The 22,393-nt window shown below is 38.6% G+C and overlaps 1 pseudogene; it reads left to right on the top strand.

Annotated features, from left to right (window-relative positions):
* The first annotated feature begins 212 nt into the window (after positions 1-212).
* LOC100427776 (SHC SH2 domain-binding protein 1-like) overlaps positions 213-22,393 on the top strand; it is a 40,289-nt pseudogene continuing 18,108 nt past the window's right edge.

Below are 22,393 nucleotides of genomic sequence, written 5' to 3'. Positions count from 1 at the left end.
GCTGGAAAAACAAAATGGCTGTAAAGAGTGGTGCTGAAGTAAGGTATATTTAACACATATACATATATACTGTGGAATTGGCACTGTAGTAAATGGTTAACAAGTAATTTATTTAATTCTCTTAATTGAAGTAGGCATACTATTTTTATCTTCTCTTTATAGGCAAGAAAACTGAGGCACAGACAGATTGTCACACAGCCAGTGAGGTGTTGATGCCCTCTAAGGCTCATGCGCGTCAGTGTTTGTGAACAGTAGTAGACCCTTGCCTGCTTTGATCATCTCATCTGTGGGATCAGGGAATTCTAGAGGCCTGAGCCGGGACAAAGGAATGGAAGGAAGGAGAAAGGGAAAGGAGAAAATCAAAGGTGGTGGGGGAAGAAAGACTGCTGCTAATTACCGTCTCAGACACCTTCCTTGAAACCGCCTTCGGAAACTACTCTGCCAGTCTAAGTGCTACCCTCAGCGTTGCTTATTTAATAGTCATTTCGTTCTTTTAAAAACATCTTATTACACAGAATTAGATATGCCACTGGCTGAATCATGCCTTATGAAACATAATTACATACAGCCCAAACCTAATGTGATTTGCATTTTCTGATCTTTTCCTTAGACACAGTCGTTGAAATTAATGAGGAGGAACCTAGTAGTAGTCTTAGTGAAGTAAACCTTATGCATTATTAAGAATCTCTCATCCCTGTTTATTGAGGAGCCATTGGCAGACTGATATTGTAGAAAATAAAGAGGTTTCAACCCATTGGAGAGGGAGTATAGGAAATCAGCTCTCTCTTTTAATGCTGCTTTATGGCAGTGTTTGGGAGGGAAAAAAATAACAGATACTTGACTTTTATAACTTGCTAACTATAGTAAAGATCCCTAGAAGAACTTAGGTGGTTTCCACTGGATTAAAAAACAACGTTATTTCTCTGCTTTCACCCAAATCCCCACATAACAACAAAAACCTAACTTGTGAAAGGTCTTAAGCTCTTACTGTTTTTAAGTAGAACTTGGATTTTGAGATATTTTTAAGTTTGTAAAGCTGTTTCTTCTGACAGTAATAGAGATAAAAGTAGAGCATTCATACTCAAATCCTTGTTGGTTTGGAATTTCAAGCAAGGATGTGAAGACAGAAGCACTCTACGAGCACTGGAAGTATCTGGGATACTTACGCCTGCTTATTTTTTGTGGTTTTTTAGGTTTCTTTCAAAATGAAGATTCACTCAGTGGTTGTAGCTGTCTTGATAAGCCAGGTTCTAGTTTACGAAGTTTTATTCCAGAGGGAAAAAAGCCACTTCACCTAGAAATCTTCCAAACAAATCAACTTTTGCTCTGTGAGTAATCCAGGCTATCAAGACTACATTTTAGGTGAGTAGGTTCTCTTTTTTGTTTCTTTTCTGGGTTTTTTTTTTTTTTTTTTTGGTGATAGAGTCTTGCTCTGTCACCTAGGCTGGAGGGCTGTGGCATGATCTTGGCTCACCGTAACCTCTTGCTTCTCAGCTCAAGCCATCCTCCCACCTCAGCCACTTGAGCAGCTGGGACTACAGGCATGCACCACTACACCTGGCTAATTTTTGTATTTTTTCTAGAGAGAGGGTTTTGCCATATTGCCCAGGCTGGTCTCGAACTCCTAAGCTCTAGTGATCTGCCCACCTAGGCCTCCCAAAGTGCTGGGATTACAGGCATGAGCCACCGTGCCCGGCCTTTTTTGCCCCTTTTATCTTTTTAGTTTATAAGTAGATTGCCTATCTCAGTCCCTCAGATTGCCAGTTGTTGGTTCTGAGAAAATGGATTTAAGTGGATTTATTAACTTTCCTCTGCTTTCTGCATTCTCACTTCTTACTGTGTTTAATTTGTTTGTAGCTGACGGCAAGGCCTCTGAGGCACGGAAATTCACAGCTGAGTTCTTGGAGAAGGTCCTTGAGCCATCTGGATGGCGTGCAGTCTGGCACATAATGTGCTCAAGGTGCTGCTTGAGGTGAAGTTAATTTTGTTGTTAAGACATTTGTCTCAAGCTATAAGCACTTTACTTCAGACTCTTAGAGCCAAAGTGCTTATTTTTAATTAAAGTTTATGAGCTGATTGAAATAGCATGTTTTTCACATCTAATTGCCATGGTGTAGGAAGTGTTCCGCAAATTTTAAAGGCAATTGAGGAGGAGCTACCAGGGAATTAAAGTGGCTTAAGTTTCAGTGTCCTTTGACAAGGGGAACTGGATTATAAACCTATGAAGTGGAGGAAGTATTTGAGATCGTTTAAAAAATGAGGAGGCCTAATTATGAAGTCAACAGTTTCCATTAATTTTTTACCTTCTGAGTTGTAGCCCATTAAGTGGCTCAAACCAAAGAGGCATTTTAAAACTATCCCATTTTTGCCTAGTAAATTTGTAGATATGTGGTTAATCTCTTGATAATGTGTCTCATTGCAGAAAGTAAAAACAATCTTATTTTTCAACTGACTGGGCCTTTTACATTAAATTTGCACTCCAATTACAGCTGTGAGTTTTTCACAGTGTTTGTTAACTGAACCACAAAAAGCCCTGTTAAGCTAAAATGTTAAACCAAGGAGTGTGAATACACGATTTTTTTGCAGCTCCTTTAGTAAATGGCATTGCATACTGCAGTGATTATGAACGAGGCAGTGGGTTGCAGCTCTTCCTTGTGAGTTTTTAAATTTTGGATTGTGCCAATATCTTCAGTTGAAGTTCAGGCCTTTTCATTGGGTTATGATAGTGCCCGCCCCTCCTGCCCTCGTCACTTCTCTAAAAGCAGTCAAAGTCATTGTTTTAAAAGAAGTGTGCAGTTTCTCTGCTTAAAACTACTAATGCATTGCATTTACCAAGGGCTCCGTGTTGGCTTTATGGCTTCTCATTGTGCTGGAGAACGTGTAAAATCCAAGCGCCTGATGCTCTATGTGTCCTGGTCTTTTTGCCTTTCTCTCCCACCTTATCTCCTACTGTTTCTCCCCCGCTCCCAATTTCCTCCCTTTGGCTCTAGCAAGAAGGACTACCTTTCTGCTCTTTCAGTGGCCAAGCCCATCTCTGCCACAGGGCTTTTGCATCTTCCGTGCTCTTTAGATGGCTGCTTCCTTTTCATTCTCAGCTCAGAGGTGACTGCTCCTGGCCATCCCAGCAAAACCAGATCACCACCCTGCTAGTTACTCTCTGTCACCTACTCATCACTATCTTGTTTATTTACTCTCTTGATTACAATGTAAGTTCCATGAGACTAAAAGCTAGGCCTCTCTTGTTTATCCTTTATGGAAGGATAGGCTTCCATAATGGAAGAAGAATCCCTGCCCCTATTGCATGCTTTTAAAAAATCACTGTTAGTAGTGTTTTATACGTGGAGCTTAATTTTGATTTCCACATGTTAAGTCACATTATTTTACATTTTAGGTGACAGATGTGGCCATTTCAGCCTTGAAGGCAGTGGTGCAGCTTGCTGAGCCATACCTCTGTGAATCTTGAGCAAGCACTTTCACCTTGGAGTGTATGAGAGAGCTCCTCGAGCTGAAGGAACATCAGTTGCTCCTGCAGGAGCTGGGTGGTGTTTGATGATTCTGGAGTGTTTGACTAGACAGCACTTGCAACTGAGCATGTCAGGTATGAAGGTAAGTTGATAAAAATCACTTTGTGGCCAGAAACTTTGGATGAATTGAAGTAATTCTGGTCTGTGTTAGACCCAGCTTTAAAATTCAAACTGTAAACTTGGTCATGGCAATAGTTTAAAATATTCAATGATAGGATAATCTTTTTTAAGCTTAAAAAAAAAAAGTTTTAAATCATTTGGGATAATTTCAAACTCACAGAAAAGTTAACAAAAATAGTACAGTACAAAGCATTCCTGTTTGTCTTTTACCCAGTACCCAAATGTTAACAAAAGGTAGGGGATTCTTAATTTGGTTTGTGTATATTTAGAAACCGACTTAAAAGTTCCGGATGCTAAGGCTTATGGTTGGTATATTTGAGTCTAAAAGGACAGAAAGAGGAAAGGAAAGAAAGTGAAGTTTGTATACCATGATGATGATGTATGCAGTCATTTAACTAATACACATTTTCTTCAAGGAGGTATCTGGTCAGAGAAGGTGTTTTCTGAGGCTGCTTCCCGGATCCCTAGGGGATGTGTTCCTGCCATTCAGCCTTTTTGGCAGTTATTTCCACTTGTACAAGCAGACTTTTGTCACTTACCTGAGAAAGAAAGCCCACACCTGGATTAATATTGATAGGTATGATTTAAAATTTTTTTCAGATAAATCTTCTATCAGATAGTGCCTGATACAGATAGTTCTTTTGGATTTTCTATATATAAGTATATTCACTGTAGAGGGCTACTTTTAGCCATGTAAAAATGGACTTATATTCTTCTAGTAACTGGAAGACTGGCTAATGCAATGATCATAATAGTTAATAATGTTGCTTGGTGTTTTGTAGTTTTGAAAGTACTTTACTGTTTCTATACCATTAGTCAGCTAACCAGGTTTTGCTAAGCTTAGTTTACATACTTGATAAAGAAGCAGAGTGCCTCAGACGCTGCTTCTGACATCTTATGGACAATCTCTAATTGCATGCAAGAACATTTAACCCTGGTGTTCAGTTTTAAGCCAAGCAATATAAATCTAAAGAACTGGTTTCTGTCCAGGACCAAAATAACTCCCTTATGTTTCTCTTGCTTTAAAATAGTCTGTCAGTCGAAGCATTTGAAGGTGAAGGGATAACTGATGAGTTTAGGAAATTAGGAGAGAGGGTGCCAATCTCTACGGGTATAGAAGTTGGTAGAAAGACAAGTACCTGGAACTGGTAAGAGTTCCTGTTAAGGAAGAGGAGCCTGAATTTTTTTTTTTTTTTTTTTTTTTGAGACGGAGTCTTTGCTGTGTCACCCAGGCTGAAGTTCAGTGGCGCGGTCTCAGCTCACTGCAAGCTCGCCTCCTGGGTTCACGCCATTCTCCTGCCTCAGCCTCCCGAGTAGCTGGGACTACAGGCGCCCGCTACCATACCCGGCTAATTTTTTGTATTTTTAGTAGAGACGGGGTTTCACCATGTTAGCCAGGATGGTCTGGATCTCCTGACCTTGTGATCCGCCTGTCTCGGCCTCCCAAAGTGCTGGGATTACAGGCGTGAGCCACCAGGCCTGGCCAAGAGGAGCCTGATTACATTTACTCTCCATGTTGAGGACTCAGATTCTGGTCAGTGACTAGAGAAGGTCAAATTATGAGGGTTTTCATTTGCCCATTGATTCGGTAAGTGTGGAGTGCTGGGTTCTCAGTTGAGGGTGGGGTATGACTGGTGCACAAAACCAACACCTTTGTCGGGGAGCTGCCAGTCTACAGGTGGGAGGTGAAGCTGTATAGAATAATCACATAAGGATGCAGATGCAATTGGAAGGAGCCGTGAGCACCATGAAGAATTTCAGAGTGTCCTAAGACTGGGTCAGGTTGCCGTTCTGTGCTTATTTCCGGAGGAAATGACATTCGAATTTAGGTCTAAAAGGTGAAAGGAGTGGCAGGTGAAAGGGGTGGCGGAGATGGGGGAACAGGTTCAGGAACTCAGTGGGTTTAAGGAGCTGCAAGGTCAATGTGGCCAGAACATAGTGCTGGGAGAGGCATAGGAAGTCAGGGTAGAGAGGTTGGCAGCGCTCAGACAGTGCAGGGCTCTGTCAACCAGTGAATCATTTTGTAAGAGCATGAAAAACCATTGAGGGGTTTTTATTTTGGGGTGAATATGACTTGCTTTGTGTTTTTAAAGGTTCATTCTGGCTGCTGTGTGGAAAATAAATGGAGGGAGATGGATAGGGAGGTGGGGATACGGAAGGGTCTAGAGTGAGGATATGGAGAAATCTAGAGTGGGGATATGGAGGGGTCCAGAGTGGGGATGTGGAGGGGTCTAGAGTGGGAATGTGCAGGAGTCTAGAATGGGGATATGGAGGGGTCTAGAGTGGGGATATGGCGGGGTCTAGAGTGGGGATAGGGTGGGATCTAGAGTGGGGATAGGGTGGGATCTAGAGTGGGGATATGGAGGGTTCTAGAGTAAGGATATGGAGGGGTCTAGAGTGGGGGATATGGAGCGGTCTAGAGTGGGGATATGGAGGGGTCTAGAGTGGGGATATGGAGGGGTCTAGAGTGGAGATACGGGAGGGTGTGGGGGATATGGAGAGGTCCAGAGTGGGGATATGGAGAGGTCTAAAATGGGGATATGGAGAGGTCTAGAATGGGGACACAGAGGGATCTAGAGTGGGGATATGGAGGGATCTAGAGTGGGGATATGGAGGGGTCTAGAGTGGGGCAGAAGCTTATTGAGAAAGTAGAATAGCTGCGCCTTGGTGGTCAAGTGGTTATGGGGGATGAGACATGAGTGGATGTGGAAGTCAAGGCTGATACCCATGTTTCTGGCTTAAAGGAATAAAGACTGGGGAGGTGCAGATATGAATGATGTGTAAGTGCCCGGCATGGTACTGGTGAGGAGGATATCTGAGCTGAGTTGTGGGATGTAAATACAAGCTTACCAGGTGGAGAAGGAAGACACTTCCAGCAGCCTGACCAGCATGTTACATGGAGGTTTGAAAGAGCTTGTGAAATTGAGAGTTTATCCACAAGGGCTCTGAGGCAAGAGAGGTAATTGGAGTTAAATTATGAATCCATGTTATATTACCACGTTTAGGATTTCATTTTAAGGGCAACAAAGGGCCGGCAGAGGTTTTTTTGAATTGAGTAAAGGCATGCTTAGATTCATTTAAAAAAAAAAAAATAGACTCTAGAGGGTGAAGAGACTGACAGCCCAATCCATAAGAATTAAAAGATAGCTGGCTTCATTTTTAGTGCTCCTTTCTTTTCACACAGAACTTTTCAAAAGAGTTATATATAGTCACAGACAGACGGTCTGTACTTCTTGGCATCCCCCTAACACTTCTAGTCTAACTTCACCATGAAAATTGTGCTCAAGATTACCAAAGACTTCCATGTTCTCAAATCCAGTTGACACTTCTCTGATCTCATCCTGCTTGACCTTTTGACTGCATTCTAGGTATTTGATCACTACTTCTATCTTTATTTTTTTATTTTTAATTTTTGCGGGTACATAGTAGGTTTATATATTTATGGGTTACATGAGAAGTTTTGATACAGGCATGCAATGTGAAATAATCACCTCATGGAGAATGGTGTATCCTTCTCTTCAAGTGCTTATCCTTTGTGTTATAAACAATCCAATTAGACTCTTTTTGTTCTTTTAAAATGTACAATTATGTTATTGACTGTAGTCACTCTGTTGTGCTGTGAACTAATAGTTTCTATTCATTCTTTCTAATTAACCATCACCACCTTCCCCTCACCCCCCCACTTCCCTTTTAGCCTGTAGTAACCAACTTTCTACCCTCTATCTCTATAAGCTCAATTGTTTTGATTTTTAGATCCCACAAATAAGTGAGAACATGCAATGTTTATATTTCTGTGCCTGGCTTATTTCACTTAACATAATGATCCCCAGTTTCATCTCTGTCATTGCAAATGATTCATTCTTTTTTATGGCTGAATAGTATTCCATTGTGTATAAGTCTCACGTGTTCTTTATCCATTCATGTGTTGATGGACACTTAGGTTCCTCAGCTACTGTAAACAGTCCCGCAAATAAATGTAGGAGTTCAGGTATCTTTTCAATATACTGATTTTCCTTCTTTTGGATATATACCCAGGAGTGGGATTGCTGGATGATATGGTAGCTCCATTTTTAGTTTTTCGAGGAACTTCCAAACTGTTCTCCATAGTAATTTAACTAATTTACGTTCTCACCAACAGTGTAGAATGGTTCCCTTTTCTTTTCTTTTCTTTTCTTGTTTTGTTTTGTTTTGTTTTGTTTTGTTTTGTTTTGTTTTTGAGATGGAGTTTCATTCCTGTTGCCCAGGCTGTAATACAATGGCGCCATCTCAGCTCACCACAACCTCCGCCTTCCGGGTTCAAGCGATTCTCCTGCCTCAGCCTCCTGAATAGCTGGGATTATAGGCATGTGCCACCACACCTGGCTAATTTTGTATTTTTACTAGAGACATGTTGGTCAGGCTGGTCTCGAACTCCCAACCTCCAGTGTTCCACCCTCCTTGGCCTCCATAAGTACTGGGATTACAGGCATGAGCCACCGTGCCTGGTGTGGTTCCTTTTCTTAACATCTTTGCCAGCATTTATTATTGCCTGTCTTTTGGATATAAGCCATTTTAACTGGGGTGAGATGATATCTCATTATAGTTTTGATTTGCATTGCTCTGGTGATCAATGATGTTGAGCACCTTTTCATATGCCTGTTTGCCATTTGTATGTCTTCTTTTGAGAAATGGCTATTCAAATATTTTGCCCATTTTTTGATTATTAGATTTTTTCCTATAGAGTTGTTTGCAGCCCCATGTATATTCTGGTTATTAATTTCTTGTCAGATGGGTAGTTTGCAAATATTTTCTCCCATTCCATGGGTTGTCTCTTCACTTCGTTGATTGTATCCTTTGCTATGAAGAAGCTTTTTAACTTGACTTGATCCCGTCTGTCCATTTCTGCTTTGGTTGTCTGTGCTTGTAGGGTATTACTCAATAAGTTTTTTCCCAGACCAATGTTCTAGAGAAAACCCTAATTTTTTTTTGTAGTAGTTTTATAGTTTAAGGGTTTTTTATAATTTGAGGTTTTAGATTTAAGTCTTCATTTTGATTTGATTTGTGTGTATAGCAAGAGATAGGAGTCTAGTTTCCTTCTTCTGCATATAGATACCCAGTTTTCCCAGCACCAGTTACTGAAGAAGCTATAGTTTTCCCAGTGTATGTTCTTGGCACCTGTGTGGAAAATGAGTTCACTGTATGTGTGGGATTTGTTTTTTGGTTATCATTCTTTATCATTGGTCTCTGTGTATGTTTTTATGCCAGTCCATGCAGTTTGGTTACTATAGCTCTGTAATATAATTTTAAAGTCAGATAATGTGATTCTTCCAGTTTTGTTCTTTTTCCTTATGATAGCATTGAATCTGTAGATTGCGTTGGGTAGTATGGACATTTTAACAAAATTGCTTCTTCCATTCCATGAACATGGAATATTTTTCCTTTTTTGGTGTTCTCTTTAACTTTTTTCATCACTGTTTGATAGTTTTCATTATAATCTTTCACTTCTTTGGGTAGTTCCTAGGTATTGAATTTTATGTGTAACTATTTTAAAAGGGGGTACTTATATATTTTTTTTTCAGATTGTTCACTGTTGTCATATAAAAATGCTACTGATTTTTACATATTGATTTTGTATTCTGCAACTTGACTGAATTTATCACTTCTAATAGTTTTTGGGTGGAGTCTTTAGGTTTTTTTTCAAATATAAGATCACATCATCTGCAAATAAGGATAACTTGACTTCTTCCATTCCAATTTGGATGCCCTTTATATCATTCTCTTTTCTGATTGTTCTAGCTAGGACTTTTAGTGCTGTGGTGAATAACGGTAGTGAAAGTGGGCATCCTTGTGTTCCAAATCTTACAGGAAAGACTTTGAGTTCTCCGCATTCAGTATGATAAGAGCTATGGGTCTGCTGTATATGACTTTTATTATGTTGAGATATGTTCCTTCTGTACCCAGCTTTTTGAGAGTTTTTATCATGAAGGGATGTTGATGAAATGCCTTTTCAGCACCAATTGAAATGATCACATGGTTTTTATCCTTCATTCTGTTGATATCATATGTCACATTGATTTATGTATGTTGAACCATCCTTGCATCCCAGGGATAAATTACATTTGATCATGATGAATGATCTAATATATTAGTGAATTTGGTTTGGTAGTGTTGAGAATTTTTGAATCAATATTCATCAGAGATATTGGCCTGTAGTTTTCTTTCTTTTTCTTTTCTTTGTTTTGTTTTGTTTTGTTTTGATGTATCTTTGTCTGATTTTGATATCAGGGTAATACTGGTCTTGTAGAATGAGTTTAGAAGTATTCCCCCCTTCTCTATTTTTTGGAATAGTTTGGGGAGGATTGGTAAAATTCAGCAGTGAAGCCATCAGTCCCGAGCTTTTCTTTACTGGGAGACTTTTTGTTATAGCTTCAACATTGTTACTTCTTGGTCCGTTCAGGTTTTAGATTTCTTCCTGATTCAATCTTGATTGGTTGTATATATCTAGGAAGTTGTGCATTTCTTCTAGATTTTCTGATTTATTGGTATATAGTTGCTTATACTATCCACCAGTGATACTAGGAATCAAATTCTTGAATTTCTACAATATCAGTTGTAGTGTCTCCTTTTTCATTTTTGATTTTATTTATTCTTATCTTTTTTTTTTTTTTTTTTAGTTCGGGTATGTCAATTTTGTTTAACTTTTTAAAAAACAACCTTTTGTTTCATTGATGTTTTGTATTTTCATTTCAGTTTTATTTATGTCTGTGTTGATCTTTATTATTTATTTTCTTATAATTTTGGGCTTGGTTTCCTCCTGCTTTTCTAGTTCGTTAAGATGCATTGTTAGATTATTTATGTGGAGTTTTTCCTCTTTTTGATGTAGGCACTTATAGCTATAAACTTTCTTTTGAGTACTACTTCTACTGTATCTCATGGGTTTTTCTATGTTGTATTTCCATTATCATTTGTTTCAAGAAATTGTTCAGATTTCTTCTTAATTTCTTCATTGACTCACTGATCATTTAGGCGCATATTGTTTAATTTCCATGTATTTGCATAGTTTCCAAAATTCCTCTTATTGATTTCTAGTTTTATTCTCTTTTGGTCAGAGAAGGTGCTTGATATTATCTCAGTTTTTTTGAATGTTTGAAGACTTGTTTTGATACCTAACATATGACCTATCCTTAAGGAGGATTTGAATAAACTTGCAACCCCCATTTCTTTCTCTACCTGCTCTTTAAGACCAATAACTCTTAGAATTACCCTTTTGAGGCTATTTTCTACATCCTGTAGACATGCTTCATTGTTTTTTCTTTCTTCTCCTCTGAGTGTGTATTTTCCAATAGCTTATATTCAAGCTCACTATCCTTTCTTCTGCTTGATCAATTCTGGTATTAATGGACACTGTTGCATTCTTCAGTATGCCAACTGCATTTTTCAGCTCCATAAATTCTGCTCAATTCTTTTTATTTCAGTCTCTTTGTTAAATTTATCTGATGGAATTCTGCATTTCTTTTCTGTGTTGCCTTGAATTTTCTTGAGTTTTCTCAAAACAGCTATTTTGAATTCTCTGTCTGAAAGGTCATGTATCGCTCTTTCTTCAGGAAGAGCCCTGGTGCTTTATCTAGTTCATTTGGTGAGGTATTATTTTCCTGGAATGTCTTGATTCTTGTAGGTGTTCATCTGCGTCTGGGCATTGAAGAGTTAGGTACTTACTTATAGTCTTTACTGTCTGGGTTTGTTTGTACTTGTCTTTCTTAGGAAGGCTTTTCAGATATTTGAAGAGACTTGAGTGTTGTGATCTAAGCTGTACCTGCTTTAGGGGGCACTCCAAGTCCAGTAACACTATGGTTCTTGTAGACTCATAGAGGTACTGCCTTTATGGTCTTGGGCAAGATCCAGGATAATTCTCTGGATTACCAGGCAGAGACTCTTGTTCTCTTCCCTTACTTTCTCCCAAGCAGAGTTTCTCTTCTGAGTTGCCTGAAGTTGGGGGTGGAGTGACACAACTACCCTGTGTCCACCGCTACAGTGACTGTACTGGGTCAGACCTGAAGCCGGCATGCCACTGAGTCTCACCCAAGGCCTACTATAACCACATCCTGGCTACTGCCTATGTTTGCTCAAGAACCTGGTGCTTAACAATCAGCAAGTGGCGAAGCCAGCCAGGCCTGTGTCTTTCCCTTCAGGGTGATGAGGTCCCCCAGGCTCCAGTTGGATCCAGAGATGTTGTCCTGAAGTCAGGGACTAGAGTCAAAACCTTAGACGTCTGCCTGGTGTTCTGTTGTATTGTGGCTGACCTGACACTCAAACCACAAGATACAGTCCTTCTCACACTTCTGTCCCCTTTCCAAAAGCAGAGGAGCCTCACCCCGTAGCTACCACCATCCCAGGCCACAAGGACTACTGCCAGACTATTGTTGATGTTCCCGTAAGGCCCCAGGTCTCTCGACTCGGTTGGTGGTGAATGCTGCCTGGCCTGGGACTCACCCTTCACGGCAGTGGGCTTCCCTCCCTCTGACCCAGGACGGGTCCAGAAATGCCATTCAAGAATCAAGTCCCGGAATTAGGGACACTAATAGCCCACTGGGTACTCTACCCCGCTGTGGCTGTGCCAGTATCTAAGGTGCAAGATGAAGTCCCCTTTACTTTTCTCAAGCAGAAGGAGTCTCGGCCTGTGGCCCACCATAGCTGGGAATGTGCTGAGTCTCCCCTGAAGCCAGCAAGTCTCAGTGGCTCACCAAGGCCCTTGACATAGTACCTGGGTATCACTGCTGGTTATTCAGGGCCCAAGGGGTCTTCAGTTGGCAAGCGATGAATGCTGGCAGGACTGGGTCCTTGTAACCCAGGATGTGTCTAGAAATGTCATTGGGGATTGGGAGTTAGGGCCTGGAATGTGGGGTGAGGGAGCCTCACAAATCTGGCTGGTGACGTGTCCTGCTCTGGCTGAGCTGGTATCCAAGATGGAAGATGAAGACCTCACCACTCTTCCCCTTCTTAAGTGGAGGGAAGGGGTCTCCTTTAGAGCTGTGAGCTTTGCAGTCTGGGTTTAGGAGTGGGGTGATGCCAGCACTCCCTTAGCCACCTCAGCTGATGTCTCAGTAGGTTGTGTGCCCCCACCAAGTCTACTGTGCTCTCGGCCCGGTTCAGCCCTACGGTTCAGCCCTAGGACTCACCTAAGAGTCACAGTCCTTATGGCCTAGTCTGCCTTTCAAGTTTACTTAGAGACACAAAGTGCTTTAGCCTTCAGTGGCGAGGTTTACAGGATCTCAAGTTTGGACTGCTGGGAGGAGTGATTCCGCTCTGGCTGGGCCTGGTTTAAATGCCGCCATGGGTGAGCATCAGCTGAGTTTGGTCCAGTTTTCCTTTCTGCTGTAGCAGGACAGCTGAGTTTAACGCCTCACAATTGCAGTGCTCTCTCTCCTCCAGCGCCCAGATATGCTCTCTGTACCACACAGGAGGGTGGGTGAGGGGTGGCATTGGCAATTCAAGACTGTTTTTTCAATCTCTTCCATGCCTCTTTTCAGTGATACGAACTTAAAACCAGGTACTATAGGTGCTCGTGTGATTTTTAGTTCTGACGAAGTTGTTTTTCTGTGTGGTTAGTTGTTAAATTGGTGTCCTTGCACAGAGGATGATCAGAGGAGCCTTCTTTTCTACCACCTTGCTCCGCCTCCTCCATTCCCATCTTAACACACTGTCCTCTCAGCCTCTGTGACAGCACTGTTCATTTCGTGTCTCACTGGCTTGGTTTTCTAGCCATCTTGCCCAGCTCTTCTCTCATGCTTTAACTTTTTAGAGTGTTCGAGTTATCAAGGGATCAATCCTATTACTCTTCTTTTTCTAATCTACTCTACCTTGGAAGCACATTATAATAACTTGGGGATTTTCCTTATAGACGTGTTCCAACCACTACATGAAGAAGGAATGATAGAATATCCATATTTTGTAACCACTAATGAAATAAAGGTTATAGGCAGTGATCCTCCATGACTGCTATAATCTTTAGGTAAAAAATTAATAGAGAACTTTGTAGTGGATGAATCAGGTTGACAACACCTGAATCCATTGATCAGTCTTAACCTCACAAAAAGAGATGGCTAGGCATTATAGAGGTCTTCACTTACTGTTGTTGACAGGTTCTTGGAAACTTCAACTTTAAGTGAAACAGCAAAACTAATGTTACCATAGGCTAATACATATAAACAAAAGTTAAAGGTCCTATGGCATATTTCTGGTCACAAAAACATCACCAAACTTCTAATAAAGACCCAAAACAATTTTAATCTTGAACATTGAAATAAATGTGAATCCTGTATACATGTAAGAAAACAAAATAATTATTTACCCAATTTTTGGTGAATCAGTGAGTCATGGCAGTCATTCATGGTGGTTGTTGGTCAAATTGAGGAATAAATGTCAGCAAAGTAAATATTGTAAGGACTACCCTTTACCACCATGTGGTTCAAACCAGTCACAAACTTGATGGACTTGCTGGGCGATTTTATACTGCATTGTTTATTTTTGTGCATTTATATGATTATTGTCTAATTTAAAATTTTTTATTTGACAGTAATTCATATTCATGTTTTCATTTTCCAACTTGCTTGTTCCAGTTCAGGATTGCAGGTGGCCAAAACCTATCATGGCAGCTTAGGGTGCAAGATAGGAACCAGCATGAGACAGAATGCCATTTCATCCCACGGTGAACTCACACCCACACTCAGACTGGGAGGATGTTGACACACCAGTTCAGCTAGCATGCACATCTTTCATATGTGGGAAGCTAGGGTACATGTAGAAAACCCATGCAGACGTGGGAAAACATGAAAACTCCACACAGGCTGTGACTATGGCTAGGAATTGATGTTTATTCCCTTATATAATGAAAGACATTGAATGAAAGGCTGACATTAGAGGACTTGCTATATGCGCTTCCTGATGTAAGTACATCATGCCTCACTTGAAGTATTCCTGCCAACAAATCTTTCCTGAAGCCCATCAGGCTCTAGATCTTACTATCAGTTTACTAGAAAGAAAGGAAACAGAAAAACATGTTAAATGACCCCCTGGAGAAGTAATCAACAAAATTCAGCGTATGGGAAGCTATTAAATAAATTACAAGGGTAAAAAGAGCAAGGGGTAATGTATAGAATAAAAATGATTTAAGAGACACATCCATTAAGGACCACAGCTGGCCTTTTTTGGATCCTAATTTGAGTAAGTCAACTGTAAAACAACAACAGCAAAGAGAAAATTAGGAAAATTTGAGTACTGACTGGGTATTTGGTAATATTAGAAATTAAAACTTTTTTGGCATAAAGATTTATTTTAGAGCTAAAAATTTGTGAATGATTTTATGTATCTGAGATTTGCTTCAAAATAAGCCAGGGTAAGGATGTTGGGAGGAGAGGAGCAGAGGGTAGGTTGGTGAGGTATAGATGAAATTAGATTGCTCCTAAGTGGGTAATTATTGGAATTGACTGATGGATACATGATATTCATGATACTATTTTATCTGTTATATGTTTAGAATTTTTTGTCATAAAAATTTGTTAAAGTGCTTAGAGAGCTTTAAAAAACATGTGGATGCTAACCCCCCTCCCTCCACAGATATCTGATTTATTGGTCTGGGCTAGGGAATCAATTTTTTAAAGTGTCCTGGGGGACCCTAATGTGCAACCAGGATTGAGAACTGCTGCTTTATATTATGTCCCTAGATGATCTCATTTTCTGCTTTAAAACTATTAATATGCTGACACCTCCGAGATTTATGTCTCTAGCCCTGACCTTTCCCTGGATCTCTGGGCTTGTGTATTCCTCTGCACACTTGACATCATTACTGGGAGGTCAGATAGTCATCTCAACCTGAACATGGTGAAGACAAAACTCTTCATTTTCAACCCCAAACCTGTTTCTCTCCCAGTGTTTTCTATCTCAACAAATGGAACTACTATCTGCCCAGTTATAGGCGGTAAATAAATACTACTTCTGATAAAAAGAAAGTTTTAAAAAAAGAATGTTGTAGAAAAACCCCTCTAGCTGATCCAAAGAAGGCCATTATCTTGTATGACTCAACTGATAACCATAGCAAATATGCAGCATTCTCTGAGATATGAGAATTGCTTTGATTTATTCTTTAGCTCTCATCCCTCCAGAATCCTAACATTTGGAGCCAGTGATTAAATTTGAATGATATTAAGTTATTTTTCAGGTTTTCCTACCAAAACATTTGGAAGAGTTGGAGTGAAGAAAAGGATGATGCATATGATTATTTTGTCAGATGTGTTGAACCTCAGTTGAGATTGTGTTTATTACTAATCTTGTACATATTGAAAAAATAGTTATCATGGCTTAATTTTACCTTTGTGAGACACACATACACACGCATGCACAACACACACACATGCACACTCTTACTCCAAGGGCCTATAGACAGAAATAGACCAATATACAAATAGTGCAACCCCTTTTCAAGTTATTAAATGAAACAAACAAGTGCAGAGAAACCTGCTTTTACTGTTTATAAACTGAGTCTAAAATCAGGAGGTTTGTGAACATCTATTCAATGACAATTGTTGTTTTCAAAGAGTGAACTTGTTTGAATTATAGAGACTTTTTTGCTTTAAACTTTTAAAGAATACTTTTTAAGCTATATGGCTTTACTCTTAAGTTCCTATAGTAAAACATACTAGGTTAAACTAACAGATGAATCCAAAATACCTAAACACATTCTTCTAATTTATCATATTTTGACAAGGAAAATCCCTTCCATAGAAAAATACCAAAATTAATCATGCAACCTAAATTAAGTAGTTGTTCTATGCTGGTCTTGTTACATGTGACACTTATCTTTCCACTAGATGGTGCCCTAAGATCAGTAATTTTCTCCTATATTCATGAGCAGTAAATTATTAGGCAATGCTGCAATAAAATTAGAACTCACATTAAAAAAAATTGTAGAAGGTAATTTGTTTTTCCTATGTGAAAGATGATTTGACTATATAAGACAAGGCAAGAAGTCTTTACATTTTCATGCAGTTTGATTTGATTTAGTAAGTTTCTCTTGGTTTAAGTAGTAAATAATAAAATTTAAAAAATGAAAACCTGGTTAATGGTTCTACGTGGTTTAGAATTATGTATGTCTGATTTCAGCTTTCATAAGTTGGCTGTGATTTCTATTTAGCCTTTCTAATTTTTCCATTGTGCATTTCTTATTTTTCTATAGTGTGTTCAGTACAATCCCAGAACATCAAAAAGCTTGAGTATTTTCTAGGTTTGATACACTTGCTCTTAAAGAGTAGTCATTGGTTTTGATTGAAGTAGAATGTAATGGTAGGAGAATATAATGCATATCTGGCAAATTTGATCTGTATGTGGACAAAAATTGTACTCTGATTTGAGAACCTTGCATGTGTGAACAAGTAATGATTTCCATACATGCCTTGTACATCACTGGCAGATGGGACAGCATAAGGGAGGAATTGTTTTTAGTTATGGAGAAGAAACTGTGGTACTTGATGGAGGGACTGGAATGTTACCAAATGCAGGCAGACTCTAAAGAGGTCCTTGGGCTAAGATAGGAGTAGAGCTATCAGCCAGCAAGATCAAATCACTGTCTTGATTTTGCACCGTGTGGCAAATACTTTCCTTTCTAATTCAAAACACACTGCTTCAGAACTTAGGGGTCTGAAGATGGTGCTGGTTTATTGGTTCTAGACTATGAAGTTTCAATCTAATGAGAAGAAATAAGCTAACTTGCATGGATATTGGAAATGCTAAGAAACTTATTTTAAAATTTTAGTCTTAATCTTCACGACTTAATAGACCAGTGGTTTGGTTCCTAATTTCTTATCTGCAAAGTAGATTTCTAGAATATCTTTAATTGAGTGTGGGTAGCCAAAGTAGACAAAATCCCTACTTTTTCAAGCTTTACGTAATACATTTACTTGAAAAGCAAGAAAATAAAATCCTCTGTTCATTTTAAATATTGAGTGTTCACCATAATTTGATATGAATTAGGGTTTTGTTCTGCTTTTCCCCCCCATCTTCTTCAGAACATGACTAAGTTAAAAAAACAATAGTCATCTAAGACAGTAGTTGTCAACTTTGGCTACACATTACATCCCTAGGGAACTTTAAAAAAATACCTCTCTACTTTCAGAGACCAGTTTTTATTGCTCTGGATGTTGGCCTGAGCATCTGTATTTTTGAAAGATCCTAGGTGATTCTAATATCAGAATTGAGAAGCTGTAACCTAAGGAACAGCTAGTTGATATACATTTAACTGAAAAATAAAGCAATTATTTTAAAACTACAGGTAATGGCAATATTTTAGTGTTAAACCCATTAGTTTAATATCTATTGACTGTACATTTATAAGTTATTTTATTACATTGAGACATACTTTTTGTTCTGTCATTATATTTGAGAATTTATGTAAATGAATAAATTTCAAGTGCTAGTAAGGTTGTCCAGTACGAGGTTATTTTGTGTTAATCATTCTCTAATAATGACAGCATTTTTTCCCCCTCAGAATCTCAAAGGTTTATTTTTTTGAAATCCCATGATCTTTCTCAGGGAATATTCATCACAATTTTTGCTTATATAGTGCTTTAAGTGCAAGGAAGGACTAGACAATTTGAGTAATTTCTAATTTTTGATCCTATAAATATGGTAATCTTTTAAAACATTTTAAAATTACATTCAGTTCTCTGAAAAACATGGCAGTCTTAACCATTGTGAAACAATTTACTTTGCTCTATATACCTATTCCCCAGTTGGCCCTTGCCACCCACTCCTTATTAAGATTTTGAATCTAAGATATGAGAAGAAAATAATTTCTTATTAAATAATGATTACAAATTGTACAATATGAACTTTAGGTAATTCTAAAGCACAAATGTTTGGATCTAAGAAAAAACAATTCCTCAAAAGAAGAAAAATTAGTGACTTTAATGAAGTGGTGCTTCAAACTTTCAACAGCTACCACTTAGAGTACTATTCAGGGAGACTTAACATGTACCTGAGTTATAAAGCACTTTTCTTAGTGGGTCTTTGAGGACTAGATGGGCTTTCTTAATGAGAAAAAGTGTGTCTGAAAGGCAATGGATTTCAGTTTGCTTTTAAACTCTCAGGCATTATGACATTCTTGAAAACTGGAGTTCCTTCAGGACGTGACTGCCACAATCTGTTGTCTCAATGTGAGGAGATTTACAGCAAATTTTTTAATCTGAGAAGCAGTTTGTCAAATTGTAGCTTTGAGCAGGAAAATATCTCCATGGTTGAAGGGTTAAAATTGTATTCAGAGATTGAACAGGTGAAGCAAAAGCTAAAACTCGTGGAGAATCCTTTGTTGAGGTATGTGTGTCTTTGTAATTCTTAGCTAGTTAGCATCTTTTCTTCCTTGCTGTCTTACTGAGAACTGATACGTTTGTTTGGTTTCTTCATGGTATGTGTTTGATTATCAGAATTCTAACATCTAAGCAAAGGGTGTCCATCCAGTGGTCAGTAGTTCCACCCATGAGATCTCCTTCACCAAGATGACTGGTCTGCTGTGGACCCTATTCACGGACAGGCTTTGCCAGGTGCCTTGGGGGAAGAGATAGAAATACAGGTAAAAGGAGAGTTTCTTGCTGCAAGTGGCTTTTTTCCTTCTGATTCACCATACGTTTTCATGAATTCTACAAAAAGCTTCCCAGAGATGGTTTTCTGTTATATAGGAAGTAGTGAGAACCCTGCCTTTCATCAGCAGTAGCCATTTACCAGGTGTTCATTTGGTTCAGTCCACTACCAAAGGAGATGCTTCAGTGTGCAGTGTTGGCTCTATTTTCAGAGTGAGATATGAAGGCACTTGGAATAATACTCAAGTTGCTTTGTGGGGGTGTATATTTGTCACTTTGCACACAGCCTATAAATACCTGAAACAGGGTAATTTATAAAGAAAAGAGGTTGAATTGGCTCACAGTTCTGCAGGTCATAAGGACACATGGCAGGGGAGGCCTCAGGAAACTTACAGTCATGGTGGAAGGTGAAGGGGAAGCAGGCAAGGCTTACATGGCTGGAGCAGGAGGAAGAGAGAGAGAGAGAGAGGGTAGGTGCTACATACTTTTAAACAACCAGATCTCGTGAGAACTCTATCATGAGACAGCACTAGGGGGATGGTATTAAACTGTTAGAAACTGTCCCCATGACCCAGTCACCTCCCACTAGGCCCCACATCCAACATTGGGGATTACAATTGAACATGCGACTTGGGTGGGGACACAGATCCAAACCATGTGAGGGTGTATATTTGCAAGTATGTTGTTTTCTAGTTCTGTAGTGATCCATTGTTATAAATGCCTGCTATGAAGGTGACACTGTTATTGTTTGTCCTGGCCATTTTGTGGTACATGGCATAATGGAGTGCAGTGTTGACTCCATTGAGTTGGAAGGTGGGTATGGAAGACACAACCAAACTCTCATGCATGACATGATTAAGTAAACAATAAACGACTGTTCTTGTCAAAGCTCCAAGAATGTGATTTCAACCTATTTGACTTCAAATGAATTATTGAATTGCCTTGAAACATTAAAGGCATTGGAAGCTTAAAAGGAGTTGACCCAGTTTTTGAGTAAGTGGACTTGTGGTTCTTTGTAGCAGTGTATATGTTGGGAAGTTACTTACAGGCCTATATAGAAAAAGGGCCATGAGGAAGAAGCATACTTTACAGATTGTAGTGATTTATGGCAAGGATGTCAAATTTCTAAAATTAAAAAAAAAAAATTGTAACAATATATTTTTAAAATTTCAGTAGTTTTTAGTTTGTTGCTTACTCTTATCTCATAGATATTGTGATATCTTAGTGCATGACTTTTTTGTTTTAAATTTAGCTTATTTTTATGAGAGATATGGTGAAGGACATTTTACTTGAAATTGGTATCAAAAATTATCTTAATTTTCTAAAAGTTTGCTGAGTGTCACAAATGCTACACTTTGTCTCTCGACACAGTATGCTTTTGAAAACAATGTTGAAATATTAATATTAAAATAAATATATTAGTTAATAAATAGATAACTATTATCTGCTTTAATAGATATCTTTAATATCTATTAAAAATAACTTTTCAAGTTATAATCTTTTTGTTCATTTGGAGTAATTTCTAAGTTTAGATTACTTTACAATTGTTCATCTTGGTCCTGTGTATTTCCATAATGTATCAAATTTAATTGTACCTGTTCAACTATTTACCAAAACTGCTACAAGTTAGCAATGAAGCTTGTAATGCAAAAAAATCATATATCATTTTGGGACTTGTGCAGCTGTTCACAAACTGCTTAAGCTGTGCTCTTGATCTTTATCTCGCCAAAATTTCTTAATGGAAGCAAGGCTGGGAGTTTAATTTCCTGCTGTTCACTAGGACATCATCTCACTCCCTTTTTTGTTTTATGTTTGTTAATTTTGTTCTTTCTCATCTCCAATGCTTGATTTATAGTAGATGTGTATGTATAAGTAACACATCTGCAGGATAAATCACTGCAATAAAAACACTTTATTTTTTGGCAGAGTAAAAATAACATTGATATTATAAATTGTATAGTAGATAAGAGTTCTTAGATTGGTGAGGAAATTGCAATGTAATTGCCAGAGTGTCATAAATAACCTATCAAATTCTGATAGTTGAGTGTAAAAATGACTGTAAATTTACTGACAGAGGACATTTCTGAGAACTGAGGAATCAAATGGTATCTCTGGTGTGAATATATGGAGCACTTGCTTATGAGTAAATTAAAGCTTATCTGATGGTAATCTATAGCTAACACTTAAAACGAGATATATTGAGTACCTACTATGTGCAGGGTATTAATAGTACTTATAGTTGGGCTTCTCTTTCTTCTTTAGAAAATCTGTTCACTTTAGGTAATGGCTTTATGTTTTAAATTGGTAAGAATACATAATTTGTCAGATGAGTAGATTGCAAAAATTTTCTCCCATTCTGTAGGTTGCCTGTTCACTCTGATGGTAGTTTCTTTTGCTGTGCAGAAGCTCTTTAGTTTAATGAGATCCCATTTGTCAATTTTGGCTTTTGCTGCCGTTGCTTTTGGTGTTTTAGACATGAAGTCTTTGCCCATGCCTATGTCCTGAATGGTACTACCTAGGTTTTCCTCTAGGGTTTTTATGGTATTAGGTCTAACATTTAAGTCTCTAATCCATCTTGAATTAATTTTCATATAAGGAGTAAGGAAAGGATCCAGTTTCAGCTAATATCCAGAACCTACAAAGAACTCAAACAAATTTACAAGAAAAAAACAAACAACCCCATCAAAAAGTGGGCAGAGGATATGAACAGACATTTCTCAAAAGAAGACATTCATACAGCCGACAGACACATGAAAAAATGCTGATCATCACTGGTCATCAGAGAAATGCAAATCAAAACCACAATGAGATACCATCTCACACCAGTTAGAATGGCGATCATTAAAAAGTCAGGAAACAACAGGTGCTGGAGAGGATGTGGAGAAATAGGAACACTTTTACACTGTTGGTGGGATTGTAAACTAGTTCAACCATTATGGAAAACAGTATGGCGATTCCTCAAGGATCTAGAACTAGAAATACCATATGACCCAGCCATCCCATTACTGGGTATATACCCAAAGGATTCTAAATCATGCTGCTATAAAGACACATGCACACGTATGTTTATTGCGGCACTATTCACAATAGCAAAGACTTGGAATCAACCCAAATGTCCATCAGTGACAGACTGGATTAAGAAAATGT

Source organism: Macaca mulatta, chromosome 19 (assembly GCF_049350105.2).
Source record: "Macaca mulatta isolate MMU2019108-1 chromosome 19, T2T-MMU8v2.0, whole genome shotgun sequence".
In the NCBI taxonomy this organism is placed as follows: Eukaryota; Metazoa; Chordata; class Mammalia; order Primates; family Cercopithecidae; genus Macaca; species Macaca mulatta.
This window is presented reverse-complemented; position numbering and strand designations above follow the sequence as displayed.